At 39.6% G+C, this 14,547-nt stretch overlaps 1 pseudogene across 1 annotated transcript; it reads right to left on the bottom strand.

Annotated features, from left to right (window-relative positions):
* Window positions 1-11,773: 11,773 nt before the first annotated feature.
* On the bottom strand, window positions 11,774-13,772 carry LOC695949 (large ribosomal subunit protein mL49 pseudogene; annotated as a pseudogene). The gene has a single exon (XR_013418123.1). The product of XR_013418123.1 is annotated as a large ribosomal subunit protein mL49 pseudogene (transcript).
* Window positions 13,773-14,547: the final 775 nt, after the last annotated feature.

Raw genomic sequence — 14,547 nt, 5'->3', positions numbered from 1 at the left:
CAACGTGAAGAGGTTGGGTGCCGTGGTTCACACCTGTAATCCCAGCACTTTGGGAGGCTGAGCGGGCGGATCACCAGGTCAGGAGATCGAGACCATCCTGGCTAACAGGGTGAAAACTCGTCTCTACTAAAAAATACAAAAAATTAGCCAGACATGGTGGCGGGCACCTGTAGTCCCAGCAACTAGGGAGGCTGAGGCAGGAGAATGGCGTGAACCTGAGAGGCGGAGCTTGCAGTGAACCAAGATCGCACCACTGCACTGCAGCCTGGGCAGCAAGCGAGACTCTGTCTCAAAAAACAAAACAAAACAAAAACATGAAATAACCCACAAAATGGAAGAGAATATTTGCAAACTATCCATCTGACAAGGGATTAATAAGGATTTGGCTCTGTGTGCCCACCCAAATCTCACCTTGAATTGTAATCCCCATAATCCCCACACATTAAGGGAGGGACCAGGTGGAGGTAATTGAATCATGGGGGTGGTTTCCTCCATGTTATTCTCTTGATAATCAGTGAGTCTCATGAGATCTGATGTTTTTCTAAGCACCTGCCATTTCCTTTGCTTGCACTCACTCCATCCTGCTGCCCTGTGAAGAAAGTGCTTGCCTTTCCTTTGCCTTTTACCATGGTTGTAAGTTTCCTGAGGCCTTCCCAGCAATGCAGAACTGTGAGTCAATTAAACTTCTTTCATTTATAAATTACCCAGTTTCAGGTATTTCTTCATAGCAGTGTGAGAACGGACTAATACATAACCAGATCATATAAGCAGCTAAAACAACTTAATAGAAAAAAAAATGGAATAATCTGATTTTAAAGTGGACAAAAGATCTGAATAGGCATTTCTCAAAAGAACACACACAAATGGCAAACAAATATGAAAATCTTCAGTTCCTTCCATGTAGCTGCAAAAGACAAGATTTTATTCTTTTCTATGGCTGCATAGTCTTTCATGGTGTATATGTACCACATTTTCTTTATCCAATCTACTGCTGATGGGCACCTAGGTTGATTCCATGTCTTTGCTATTATGAATAAGCATGGTGATAAATATGTGAGTGCATGTGTCTTTTTGATAAAATGATTTATTTTCATTTGAGTACATACCTAGTACTGGGATTGCTGGGTTGAATGGTAGCTCTGCTTTATGTTTGAGAAATGTCTAAACTGCTTTTTTTTTTTTTTTTTTTTTTTTTTACCAACAGTGTATAAGTGTTTTCTTTTTTTCTACAGCCTCACTGGCATCTATTGCTTTTTGCCTTTTTAATAGTAGCTACTCTTACTGATGCGAGGTGGTATCCCATTATGGTTTGATTAGTATTCTGATGATTAGTGATTATGAACATTGTTTTCCATGTTCCTTGGCTGCTTTTTTGTTATCTTTCAAGAAGCATCTGTTCACATCCTTTGCCCATTTTTAGTGGGGTACTTATTTTTTCTTTGTTGATTTAAGTTTCTTATAGATGTTGGATATTAGACCTTTGTTGGGTACATAGTTTGTGACTGTTTTCTCGTATTATATATATAGGTTGTCTGTTTACTCTGTTTATAGTTTCTTTTGGTATGCAGAAGCTCTTTGGTTTAATTATGTTCCACTTGTCAATTTTTGGTTTTGTTGCAATTGCTTTTGAGGATTTTGTCAAAGATTCTTCACTAAGCCTCATCTTGATGAGGATATTTCCTAGGCTCTCTTCTAGGGTTTTTATAGTTCGAGGTCTTACATTCTAATTTATAAATGAGAAAAAGTGGTATTTGGTTTTCTGTTCATGTGTTGATTTGCTTATATGAAAAAGTGAGGTCTTAAATTTAAATCTGTAATCCATTTTGAATTAATTTTTGTATATGGTAAAATGCAGGGGACCAGTTTCATTCTTCTGCATATGGATAGCCAGTTATCCCAGCACATTTATCAAATAGGAAGGCCTTTCTTCATTGCTTGTTTTTGTCAGCCTTGTTGAATATCAGATGGTTGTAGGTGTAAAACATTATTTTTCAGTTTTCTTTTCTGTTCCATTGATCTATGTGTCTGCTTTTATACCAGTATCATGCTGGTTTGATTACTCTAGGCTTGTAGCATAGCTTGAAGTTGAATAATGTGATATCTCTGTTTTTTTTGGTTCAATATAACTTTTATAATAACTTTTTCTAATTCTATGAAAAATGACATTTGTAATTTGATGGAAATAGCATTGAATCTGTAAATAGTTGTGAGCAGTATGGTCATTTTAATGACATTGATTCTTCCAATCCAGAAGCATGGAATGTTTTTCCATTTATTTGTGTCGTATCTGATTCCTTTCAGCCATGTTTTGTAGTTCTCCTTGTAGAGATATTTCACCTCTTTGGTTAGCTGTATTCCTAGGTATTTCATTTTATTTGTGGCTTTTGTAAATGGGATTGTTAAATTGAAATAATAAAAATGATATTACAACTGATCCCATAAAAATACAAAAGATCCTCAGAGACTAATATGAACAGCTCTATGTAAACAAATTAGAAAATCTACAGAAAATGGGTAAATTCTTGGAAACACAGAATCTTCCAAGATTGAATCAGGAAGAGATTGAAATATTGAATAGTCCAATACTGAGTTTTGAAATTGAATCAGTAATTTAAAAAACCTACCAATCAAAAAAAAAAAAAAAAAAAAAAACAGCCCTGGATCATGTGGATTCACAGCCAAATTCTACCAACTGTACAAAGAACTGCTATTTTTTGAAACTCTTCCAAAAAATAGAGGAGGAGAGCTTCCTCCCTAACCTGTTCTATGAAGCCAGCAACAGCCTGATACCAGAATCTGACAAAGACACAAGACAACAGGAAAACTTCAGGCCAATATTCCTGATGAATATAGACACAAAAACCCTTGACAAAATACTGGCAAACCACATTCAGTAGCATATAAAAAGTTAATTCATAACAACAAAATAGGCATTATTTCTGGGATGCAAGGTTGGTTTAACATATAGAAATCAATACATGTGATTCACCACATAAACAGAATTAAAATTAAGAACAATGTGATCATCTCAATGGATGCAGAAAAAGATTTCAATAAAATCCAACATCCTTTCATGACAAATACCCTCAGGAGACTAGGCATTGAAGGAACATACCTCAAAATAAGAAGAATCATCTATGACAAACTCACAGCTAACATGACACTGAATGGACCATTCCTGGTCCAAGAGGATAGAACCATTCCTCTTGAGAACTAGAACAAGATAAGGATGACCACTCTTAGCACTGCTATTCAATATAGTACTGGAAATCCTAGCCAGGGCAATTAGACAAGAAAAAGAGATAAAAAGCATTGAGATAGGAAATAAAGAAGTCAAACTATCTCTATTCAAATAGCATTTCACTGATGGTATGATTCTATACTGAGAAAATCCTAAAGATTCCACAAAAAGACTCCTAGAATTGCTGAACAACTTTAGTAAAATTTCAGGATACAAAATCAATGTACTAAAATCAGTACATTTCTATACAGAAATCAGTACGTTTCTATAACCAATAACACAAATAACAAGCTGAGAGTCAAATCAAGACAGAATCTTTTAACTTTTAACCTGTTTGTTCTAATCTTATACTTTGGAACTTGGAATAGGTATGGTTGGATCAGTGCTTCTCAAACTTTAGCATGCTCGAGAACTTGTTACAATGCAGATTCATGGGGTCCATCCCCAAACATTCTGATCAATAGGTCTGAAGTTCGGCCAGATAATTTTCATTTGTAACTAGCTTCCAGGTGATGCTGCTGCTGCTGACGTTGCTGCTATTGGTCTGCAGATTACTTTTGAGTAGTTTTGAGTTAGATTACTCAAGATTCCTCCCCTGTTCCTTTGTGCACAATACCTGATTTTTCCTTGGATTACTAACTTGTCTTCTACTGGAGGTGGGTGGTTGGAGCTGCCAACCAAACCTTTTCACTATCTACGACTCCAGTGGTAGGCAAGTGACACAAGGTAGATCAAATGGAAGCTTGTTATCAAGAATTTGAAACAAAGGGAGGAAAAAAATAGTAGCTACATAATCCTGTTAAACACAGCTATGACCTAGGTTCCTGGACCTACCGTGTTTCCCATTGTTTTGGAGGCTAATAGTCAGTTTTCCTTTCATTCTTTGAATTACTTCATACCCTTCCAATGAGAGATGGGTTTTCTTCCACTTCAGTTTTTCCTTCTCTTTTTTCTCCTCCTTTTATTACTCATCTTTTTATATCAACCAATTGGTTTCTACTTTTTACCACCAAAAACCTGAATGGATACATAACCACAAAGAATATACCTGCTCTCTTGACCTAACATACATATCGAAAGACAACTTTGACTCACTTCTTCTCCAGGTCAAATGCTCCTAGTTCTTTCATTGTTCTTTTTTTAGGGCACTTTATAAAAAGTCTTCACATTACTGTGTCCTCTTTTGGTGATGTACTGGTTTTCTCTATTCCAGTTAAAGTGTGGTGGCCAGAAGGAAATTCAATACTTCACCAATTCAGTATAGCATGATCCAGATTGCAGAGAAGAAGGAGGTTTAACAACCTTGTTATGGGTAGACAGACACCAAAAGCAGAAGGAGATTGGAAAAAGCAATACGAGAAAGGGAAAATAGACAGTTATATAATAGTCTATTGGATTTGTGTCAACAATGAATATAGGCAATCTAGGTCTCAAAGTGGATCTTTTCTTTTTTTTTCTTTTGAGTTCAGCATTTTCTTTATTGTGAAAACTTTAGTGTAATGCAATTTTATTTTATTTTTTTATTAGACTTTAAGTTCTAGGGTACATGTGCACAACATGTAGGTTTGTTAACATACGTATACATGTGCCATGTTGGTGTGCTGCACCTGTTAACTCGTCATTTACATTAGGTATATCTCCTAATGCATTCATCTTTTCTACTAAACGATTATTTAGATGTGATTTCTCTTTTGTGTTATATAGACCAGATATTAGGTTGGTACAAAAGTAAGTGCAGTTTTTGCCATTACTTTCAATGGTACATCAGGCATCTCATATATCTGCTGATAAGCAAGCAGGGAAATTGACCTGTGAAGGCAGAGAACACAAGTGTATTTTTGAACAGCATGTGCTCAGAGCTGGCTTTGTGTAAAGGGGAAGGAATGACAGAACATTAAGAACTTATAACTGTCATCATATGCACAGGGAGTGTTGGAAGTTTGAAAAATAGAAAAAACAAAAGGCTCTCCTGGGTTTCTGCTTAAATGCAGATAAGACATTTACTTATGGACTCTTGTTAGGCGCTTTCATTCTGGGAGAGTCAGAAAAGTCTGATAAGGTGGAGGTGCTCTGGAACATCAATACTTTTTCTTTAAATGACTACTATTGTATTTCATTTCAATACTTAGAAGTTTAACTTAGCCACTTGATATACATACTCATATATAGTCTTTTTTTTTTTTTATGGGGGTGAGTACTCAGGAAATAGCAATGATTCTCTTTGTCCTTAATAGAGTGATTTGAATTTAAAGCAGAATGACATAAAATGTTTGATCACATCAAATAACAATGGTAGGGAACAGAGGAATAGTAAACCTTTTGATTTCTTCCTTTCCTTTATTTTAAATTGCTTTTTTGTAACCCTGAGATTTAGAGTCAGACTATTTCCATGTAGCAAAACAGGGTTGGAGAGAGGGAGGAGACGAATCATGATGACTTCATGGCAAAGGCCACATCCGATGGCAGAATGTGGTCATGTGTTAGGATGGCCCTTCAGAGTTGTCCCAAATAGAGGCAATGGGACCGGGCCTTTGTATCCCCTCATCAACCAGTCTCTGGACACAGGTTGCTATTGGGGAGGGTGAGTGTGGCCTTAGTGAGGTGGCTCTCTCCCTCTGACTGCAGTTCCCATAGGAGGCCTCAGCTGAGAGCTGTCAAATGACCATACTCCCAGCAGCTGGCCAATGAGTGCTGACTGGGCAGTACTGATGGGATGCTGGGCAGTGCACCCACATCCACTACAGGTTCTGGCTGTCCCATGGCTGCCTAGTGGGTCTGGGTGGCACAGGGGAGTTAATACTCTGTGAAGAGGATTTTGACAGACGATGGCAGATGGGAGGGCACAAGTGGAGCAGTTGCTTTCCTTTCCTGCCTTCTATGGATTGCTCTAAGATGCAGTTCATGAAACTGAGCAGTGAGCTGTATTTGTTACAAAAGTGTAGTGGGCTTGGTAGCACACCCCCTTGTGTGTGCTCTGCCTCTTTCTCTATTTCATTTCCCTTTCCCCTCATCACTTTTTTCTCTGATAATTTATTTTCCCAGTAAAGTGGTAGCATGGTAGCTGTGATGGATAATTTTATGTGTCAACTTGGTTAGGCTGTGTTGGGTAGCTGCTTGGTCAAACACTAGTTTAGATGTTCCTAGGAGGATATTTTGTAGATGTAATTAACATTTACAATCAATTGCCTTTAAGAAAAGGATATTACTCTAGATAATTAGGTAGATCTTATCTAATCAGTTGAAGGCCAACAGAGTGAAAAGAGGTTTTCTGGAGAAGAAGGAATTCTTTAAGTCTGAGTTTCGAGGCCTCCCTCCTATGCTATGAATTTTAGACTTTATAGCTCCCACAATCATGTGAGCCAGTATATATCTTTATGTTTATCATCTATCTATCTATCTATCTATCTATCTATCTATCTATCTATCTATCTATCTATCTATCTATCTATCTATCTGTCTATCTCTCTCCCTCCCACTGGTTCTATTTCTCTAGAGAACCCTGACTGATACAGTTCCTTTTTCCTTACACTCTGTTTTTTAGAAAACCCAGGATGAGACCAAATGACTTTGTTGGGATCTCTAGAATTACAAGTTTTAGGAGTTAAAAGGGGACTTAAAAATCATCTAGTCTAATCCTTCCCCTTTTATAGGTCAGGAAACTGAAACTCAAAATGGTTCAGTTATCGATGAGCAGTCCAGACCCAAAGCATAGGCTTCCTGACTCCTGGTCCCCTGCTCTTCCTTCTCGGTCACTTCTTATCTGCAGTAAACCACTTGAAAGTGACTGTAACCCAGAAGATAGCCCTGTGATGGGGTTGGTTATACCTGAAACATAGAGGAGCTGGGGAACATCCTGGATACAAAAGAATTTGATCTTTTTATGTCACCCCAGATGAATCCTTCTCTGAAATTTTTAACAGTATAGAGCCTCTGGACTGTTAAAGCTGATAGGAAACAGGAAGATTATCAACCCTGTGGTTTCTAACCTATTTACCATTAAGGATTCTTTCTGTAATTTCCCTTAATCTCTACTGCCAAACTTTAAAAGAAAATTGTTTCCTACCTCTCCGCCACTGTGTTTCCTTCATCTTGAGCAATGCCAGGAAAACAGTAGGTTCTGAAAGACAAAGAGTCAGATGAGCACTACCCTTTAAAAATTACACATCACACACATATATTTTTTATTATACTTTAAATTCTGGAGTACATGTGCAGAACGTGCAGGTTTGTTACACAGGTATACATGTGCCATGGTGGTTTGCTGCACCCATAAAGCCGTCATCTACATTAGGTATTTCTCCTAATGCTATCCCTTCCCTAGCCCCCAATCCCCACTACAGGCCCCAGTGAGATATTCCCCTCCCTGTGTCCGTGTGTTCTCATTGTTCAACTCCCACTTGTGAGTGAGAACACATGGTGTTTAGTTTTCTGTTCTTGTGTTAGTTTGTTGAGAATGATGGTTTCCAGTTTCATCTGTGTTTCTGCAAAAGACATGAACTCATCCTTTCTTATAGCTGCATAGTATTCCATGGTGTATATGTGCCACATTTTCTTTATCCAGTCTATCATTGATGGGCATTTGGGTTGGTTCCAAGTCTTTGCTATTGTGAAAAGTGCTGCAATAAACATACGTGTGCATGAGTCTTTATAGTAGAATGATTTATAATCCTTTGGGTATTTACCCAGTAATGGGATTGCTGGGTCAAATGATATTTCTAGTTTTAGATTCTTGAGGAATTGCCCCACTGTCTTCCACAATGGTTGAACTAATTTACACTCCTACCAACAGTATAAAAGTGTTGCTATTTCTCCGTATCCTCTTCAGCATCTGTTGCTTCCCTTTTAATGATTGCCATTCTAACTGGCATGAGATGGTATCTTAATGTGGTTTTGATTTGCATTTCTAATGACCAGTGATGATGAGCTTTTTTTTTTTTTTTCATATGCTTGTTGGCTGCATAAATATATTATTTTAAGAAGTGTCTGTTCATATCCTTCATGAACTTTTTGATGGGGTTATTTTCTTCTTGTAAATCTGTTTAAGTTCTTTGTAGATTCTGGATATTAGCCCTTTATCAGATGGGTAGATTGCAAAAATTTTCTCCCATTCTGTAGGTTTCCTTTTCACTCTGATCATAGTTTCTTTTGCTGTGCAGAAGCTGTTTAGTTTAATTAGATCCCATTTGTCAATTCTGGCCTTCATTGCCATTGCTTTTGGTGTTTCGGTCATGAAGTCTTTGCCTGTGCCTATGTCCTGAATGGTATTGCCTAGATTTTCTTCTAGGGTTTTTATGGTTTTAGGTATTATGTTTAAGTCTTTAATCCATCTTGAGTTAATTTTTGTATAAGGTGTAAGGAAGGGATCCAGATTCAGCTTTATGCATATGGCTAGCCTGTGCATCCCAACACCATTTATTAAGTAGGGAATCCTTTCCCCATTTCTTGTTTGTGTCAGGTTTGTCAAAAATCAGATGGGTGTAGATGTGTGGTGCTATTTCTGAGGCCTTTATTTTGTTCCATTGGCCTATATATGTGTTTTACTACCAATACCATGCTGTTTTGGTTACTGTAGTCTTGTAGTGTAGTTTGAAGTCAGGTAGCATGATGCCTCCAGCTTTGTTCTTTTTGCTTAGGATTGTCTTGGCTATGTGAGCTCTTTTTTGGTTCCGTATGAACTTTAAAATAGTTTTTTCCACTTCTGTGAAGAAAGTCAGTGGTAGCTTGATGGGGATAGCATTGAATCTATAAATTCCTATGGGCAGTATGGCCATTTTCATGGTGTTGATTCTTCCCATCCATAAGCATGGAATGTTTTTCCATTTGTTTGTGTCCTCTTTTATTTTGTTGAGCAGTGGTTTGTAGTTCTCCTTGAAGAGGTCTTTCACATCCTTTGTAAGTTGTATTCCTAGTTATTTTCTTCTCTTAGCAGCAATTGTGAATGGGAATTCACTCATGATTTGGGTCTCTTTTTGTCTGTTATTGGTGTATTGGAATGCTTCTGATTTTTGCATACTGATCCTGAGACTTTGCTGAATTTGCTTATCAACTTAAGGAGATTTTGGACTGAGACAATGTCATTTTCTAAATATACAATCATGTCATCTGTCAACAGAGACAATTTGACTTCCTCTCTTCCTATTTGAATACCTTTATTTCTTTCTCTTACCTGATTGCCCTGGACAGAACTTCCACTAGTATGTTGCATAGGACTGGTGAGAGCGAGCATCCTTGTCTTTTGCTGGTTTTCAAAGGGAATGCTTCCAGTTTTTGCCCATTCAGTATGATATTGGCTGGGGTTTGTCATAAATAGCTCTTGTTATTTTGAGATACATTCCATCAATACCTAGTTTATTGAGAGTTTTTAGAATGAAGGGCTGTTGAATTTTGTCGAAGGCCTTTTTTGCATCTATTGAGATGATTACATGGTTTTTGTCACTGGTTCTGTTTATGTGATGGATTACATTTATTGATTTGTGTATGTTGAACCAGCCTTGCATCCCAGGGATGGAGCCCATTTGATCATGATGGATAAGCTTTTTGATGTGCTGCAGGATTCAGTTTGCCAGCATTTTATCGAGGATTTTTGCATCATTGTTCATCAGGGATATTGGCATGAAATTTGTTGTTGTTGTTGTGTTTCTGCCAGATTTTGGTATCAGGATGATGCTGGCCTCATAAAATGAGTTAGAGAGGATTCTCTCTTTTTCTGTCATTTGGGATAGTTTCAGAAGGGAATGGTACCAGTTCCTCTTTGTAGCTCTGGTAGAATGTGGCTATGAATCCATCTGGTCCTGGGCTTTTTTTGGTTGGTAGGCTATTAATTGCTGCCTCAACTTAAGAACTTGTTGTTGGTCTATTCAGGGATCTTCCTTGTTTAGACTTGGGAGGCCGTATGTGTCCAGAAATGTATCCATTTCTTCTAGATTTTCTAGTTTATTTGTGTAGAGCTGTTTATCACATTCTTATGGTAGTTTGTATTTCTGCAGGATCAGTGTTGATATCCCCTTTATCATTTTTTTATTGCATCTATTTTATTCTTCTCTCTTTTTTTCTTTATTAGTCTGGATAGCATCTATCTATTTTGTTGTTCTTTTCAAAAAACCAAGTCCTGAATTCACTGATTTTTTGAAGGGTATTTTGTGTCTCTGTCTCCTTCAGTTCTGCTCTGATCTTGGTTATTTCTTGTCTTCTGCTTGCTTTTGAGTTTGTTTGCTCTTGCTTCTCTAGTTCTTTTAAGTGTGATGTTAGGGTGTTGATTTTAGATATTTTCTGCTTTCTCTTGTGGGCATTTAGTGCTATAAATTTCCCTCTACATACTCCTTTAAATGTTTCCCAGAGATTCTGGTACGTTGTGTCTTTGTTCTCATTGGTGTCAAAGAACATCTTTATTTCTGCCTTAATTTTATTATCTACCCAGTATTCATTCAGGAGTAGGTTGTTCAGTTTCCATGTAGTTGTGTGGTTTTGAGTGAGTTTCTTAGTCCTGAGTTTTAATTTGCTTGCACTGTGGTCTGAGAGACTGTTTGTTATGATTTCCATTCTTTTGCATTTGCTGAGGAGTATTTTACTTTCAATTATGTGGTCACTTTTAGAAAAAGTACATTGTGGTACTGAGAAGAATATACATTCTGTTGTTTGGGGGTGGACAGTTCTGTAGATGTCTAATAGGCCCACTTGGTCCGGAGCTGAATTCAGGTCCTGGATATCTTTGTTAATTTTCTGTGTTGTTGGTCTGTCTAATATTGACAGTGGGTACAGTGGGGTGTTAAAATCTCCCACTATTATTGTGTGGGAGTCTAAGTCTCTTTGTAGGTCTCTAAGAGCTTGCTTTATGAATCTGGGTGCTCCTGTACTGGGTGCATACATATTTAGGACAGTTAACTCTCTTGTTGCATTGATCCCTTTACCACTATTTAATGGCCTTCTTTGTCTCCTTTGATCTTTGTTGGCTTAAAATCTGTTTTATCAGAGACTAGGATTGCAACCCCTACTTTTTTTTGTTTTCCATTTGATTGGTAGATCTTCCTCCATCCCTTTATTTTGAGCCTATGCATGTCTTTGCACATGAGATGGGTCTCCTGAATATGGCACACCAATGGGTCTTGACTCTTTATCCAGTTGACAGTCTGTGTCTTTTAATTGGAGCATTTAGCCCGTTTATATTTCAGGTTAATTTTGTTATATGTGAAATTGATCCTGTCATTATGATGCTAGCTGGTTATTTTGCTCATTAGTTGATGCAGTTTCTTCATAGTGTCAATGGTCTTTACAATTTGGTATGTTTTTGCAGTGACTGGTACTTGTTCCTTTCCATGTTTTGTGCTTTCTTCAGGAACTCTTGTAAGGCAGGCCTGGTGGTGACAGAATCTGTCAGTATTTGCTTGTCTGTAAAGGATGTTATTTCTCTTTCACTTACGAAGCTTTGCTAGGCTGGATATGAAATTCTGGGTTGAAAATTCTTTTCTTGAAGAATGTTGAATATTGGCCCCCACTCTCTTCTGGCTTGTAGGGTTTCTGCGAAGAGACCCACTGTTTTTTTTTTTTTTTTCAGATGATTATTTAATTTGTAAATATTGTACAAATTTTAATAGCTTAAATTGTATATACAGCCAAATAAAAACTTGCATTAACAGTTGGAGGGTTTGTCTCATGGAATCAATAAAATCAGTGTCGGGCTCCTTGCTGTGGCTGTACACTTGAGAATGGAATGGAATCTCCAGGAGTTAGGGTTTCCATGGAAGCCAGCACTATCCTTGGGGACACCATTGACCATTAACAGATTAGGAAGATGTGCCCATTTTACACATAGAGAAGCAGCCCAGAGTTCAGTGCCCTGCCTCAGGGCAGAGACCAAGTTGGAGAGCCAGGAACTGGAAGCTGTTTTAGCCAGTTTGGGGGTAGGGTGGGGTCTCAGGCCTTTAGCCCCTGTGACTCCAATGAAGGCTGGTGAGCTGGGGTTGGGATGGGATGGCAGGGTGAAAGGTCAGCGTATTTCTGCCTGCAAACCCCTCCCCAGCCTTGATTCCAGGTCAGCAGGCTGGGGAGGATGGCCCTATGCTGGCTGTGAGGAGTTCCCAGCCACTCCCTTGTGGTCGGGCCAGCCAAGTCTGGTCTGCAATGGAAGAGTGACCAAGAATGGGCCTCCTACCTCTCTATGAGAAAGAGCCCAGGGCTAACGTGGGCACTCTGTGCCCCAGTGCCAGCACTGTACTTCTAACAGAAGATCTCCAAGCCCCATGCCCGAGTCATCTGTGTTCATAGCCTGTACCAAACAAGATCTGGCCTAGAGCAAGGGCTTGGGGATGTTTGCAACAATGAGCTTTGGAGGGCCAAGGAAACAAAGTGCCCAGTGGCTCTGCCCTGTGCTACCTTCCCCTAAACTGGTTTGGGCTACTGCTTCCACCAAATAACAACTAGAATTTGAATTGTTGAGCCCAAGGAAAGGAAAACAAAACAGGCCAAGGTGGGCAGGGCACATGGCTCACGCCTATAATCCCAGCACTTTGGGAGGCCGAGGTTGGCAGATCACTTGGAGTCAGGAGTTTGAGACCAGCTTGGCCAACATGGTGAAACCTCATCTCTACTAAAAATACAAAAATTAGCAGGTTGTGGTGGCGGGTGCCTGTAATCCCAGCTACTCAGCAGGCTGAGGCAGGAGAACTGCTTGAACCCAGAGGTGGAAGTTGCAGTGAACCAAGATCATGCCACTGCACTCCATCCTGGGCAACAGAGTGAGACTCCATCTCAAAAAACAAAAAACAACAGGCCAAGATAGGAGGGAGAGAAAGCTGCTGACACCCCCCATTAGCCTGGTTATTCCTATTTGGTCTCCCACATTAGGCACTCTCCCCCAGCATGTACATAGGGTACAGTTTTCTCCTTTATGCAAGCAAGGCCTGACCCCAAAGTCCTTTAGCCTTAGTTTCTGTATCCCCTGTCTCAGGGGCTCCAACACCCACCTCCCTCCTCCTGAGGCCCCCTAGACTTGATCCGCAGGGCACACTGACATGCAGGCTGCTCAGCTAGGCCTCAGAAGCCTTTCTCCAAGAGCCAGGCTTTAAGCTCCTGGTCAAAGTAGCCCTTGATTCACAGGGTACCTGTCACCTCATTGACCTGGGTGACGGGTGTCTTCCCCAGCAGTGGGCCCAGAAGATCTTCCACATCTTTCTGCAGGGCCCAAATGTACCCTTCCACTTTCCAGATCATAGTCATCTGCTGGTTGCCATGCGTGATGTCCTTGTAGACAGGGATGTTGTGCATCTGAGAGCGTCGTACAAAGTAGGGCAGGTTGGGTGGGGGGTCTCTGGGAGGCTGCCAGCCATTAGGGGTAGGATAATGTTCATGTTTTGGGGGATCTGGGATCCTCGTAGCTGGTAACAGGTGCTCCACAAACTGATATTCATCCACAGACTCCACAAAGCTGGGGTAATCTGGAGGGCCCTGCGTCTGACTCAACAGCCGTAGCCCGCAGCCCCGCTGGACACCAGTTCTCCATCCCCGCAGCGCAGCCCGGAACATGGTAACTGCCATCTTGACCGAGACCTACTGTTAATCTGATGGACTTCCCTTCGTGGGTAACCTGACCTTTCTCTCCGGCTGCCCTTAATATTTTTTTCTTAATTTCAACCTTGGTGAATCTGACAATTACGTGTATTGGCGTTAAACTTCTTGAAGAGTATCTTTGTGGTGTTCTCTGTATTTCCTGAATTTGAATGTTGACCTGCCTTGCTAGGTTGGGGAAGTTCTCCTGGATAACATCCTGTAGGGTGTTTTCCAACTTGGTTCCATTCTCCCCATCACTTTCAGGTACGCCAATCAAATGTAAGTTTGTTTTTTTTTCATATAGTCCCATGTTTCTTAGAGGCTTTGTTTATTTCTTTTCACCTTTTTTTCCTCTAATCTTGTCGTCTTGCTTTATTTCATTGAGTTGATCTTCAGTCTCTGATATCCTTTCTTCAACTTGATTGATACAGCTATTGATAATTGTGCATGCTTCATGAAGTTCTTGTGCTGTGTTTCTCAGCTCCATCAGGTCATTTGTGTTCTCGCAACTGGTTATTCTAGTTAGCAATTCCTCTAACCTTTTTTCAAGATTCTTAGCTTCCTTGCATTGGCTTAGAACATGCTCCTTTAGATTGGAGGAGTTTGTTATTATCCACCTTCTGAAGCCTACTTCTGTCAATTCGTCAAACTCATTCTCTGTCGAGTTTTGTTCCCTTGCTGGTGAAGAGTTGCAATCCTTTGGAGGAGAAGGGGCATTCTGGTTTTTGCAATTTTCAACCTTTTTGCGCTGGTTTCTCCCGATC

The sequence above is a fragment of the Macaca mulatta genome, chromosome 6, assembly GCF_049350105.2.
Source record: "Macaca mulatta isolate MMU2019108-1 chromosome 6, T2T-MMU8v2.0, whole genome shotgun sequence".
In the NCBI taxonomy this organism is placed as follows: Eukaryota; Metazoa; Chordata; class Mammalia; order Primates; family Cercopithecidae; genus Macaca; species Macaca mulatta.
Note: the sequence above shows the minus strand (reverse complement) of the source record. Positions and strands in the feature narration are given on the sequence as shown.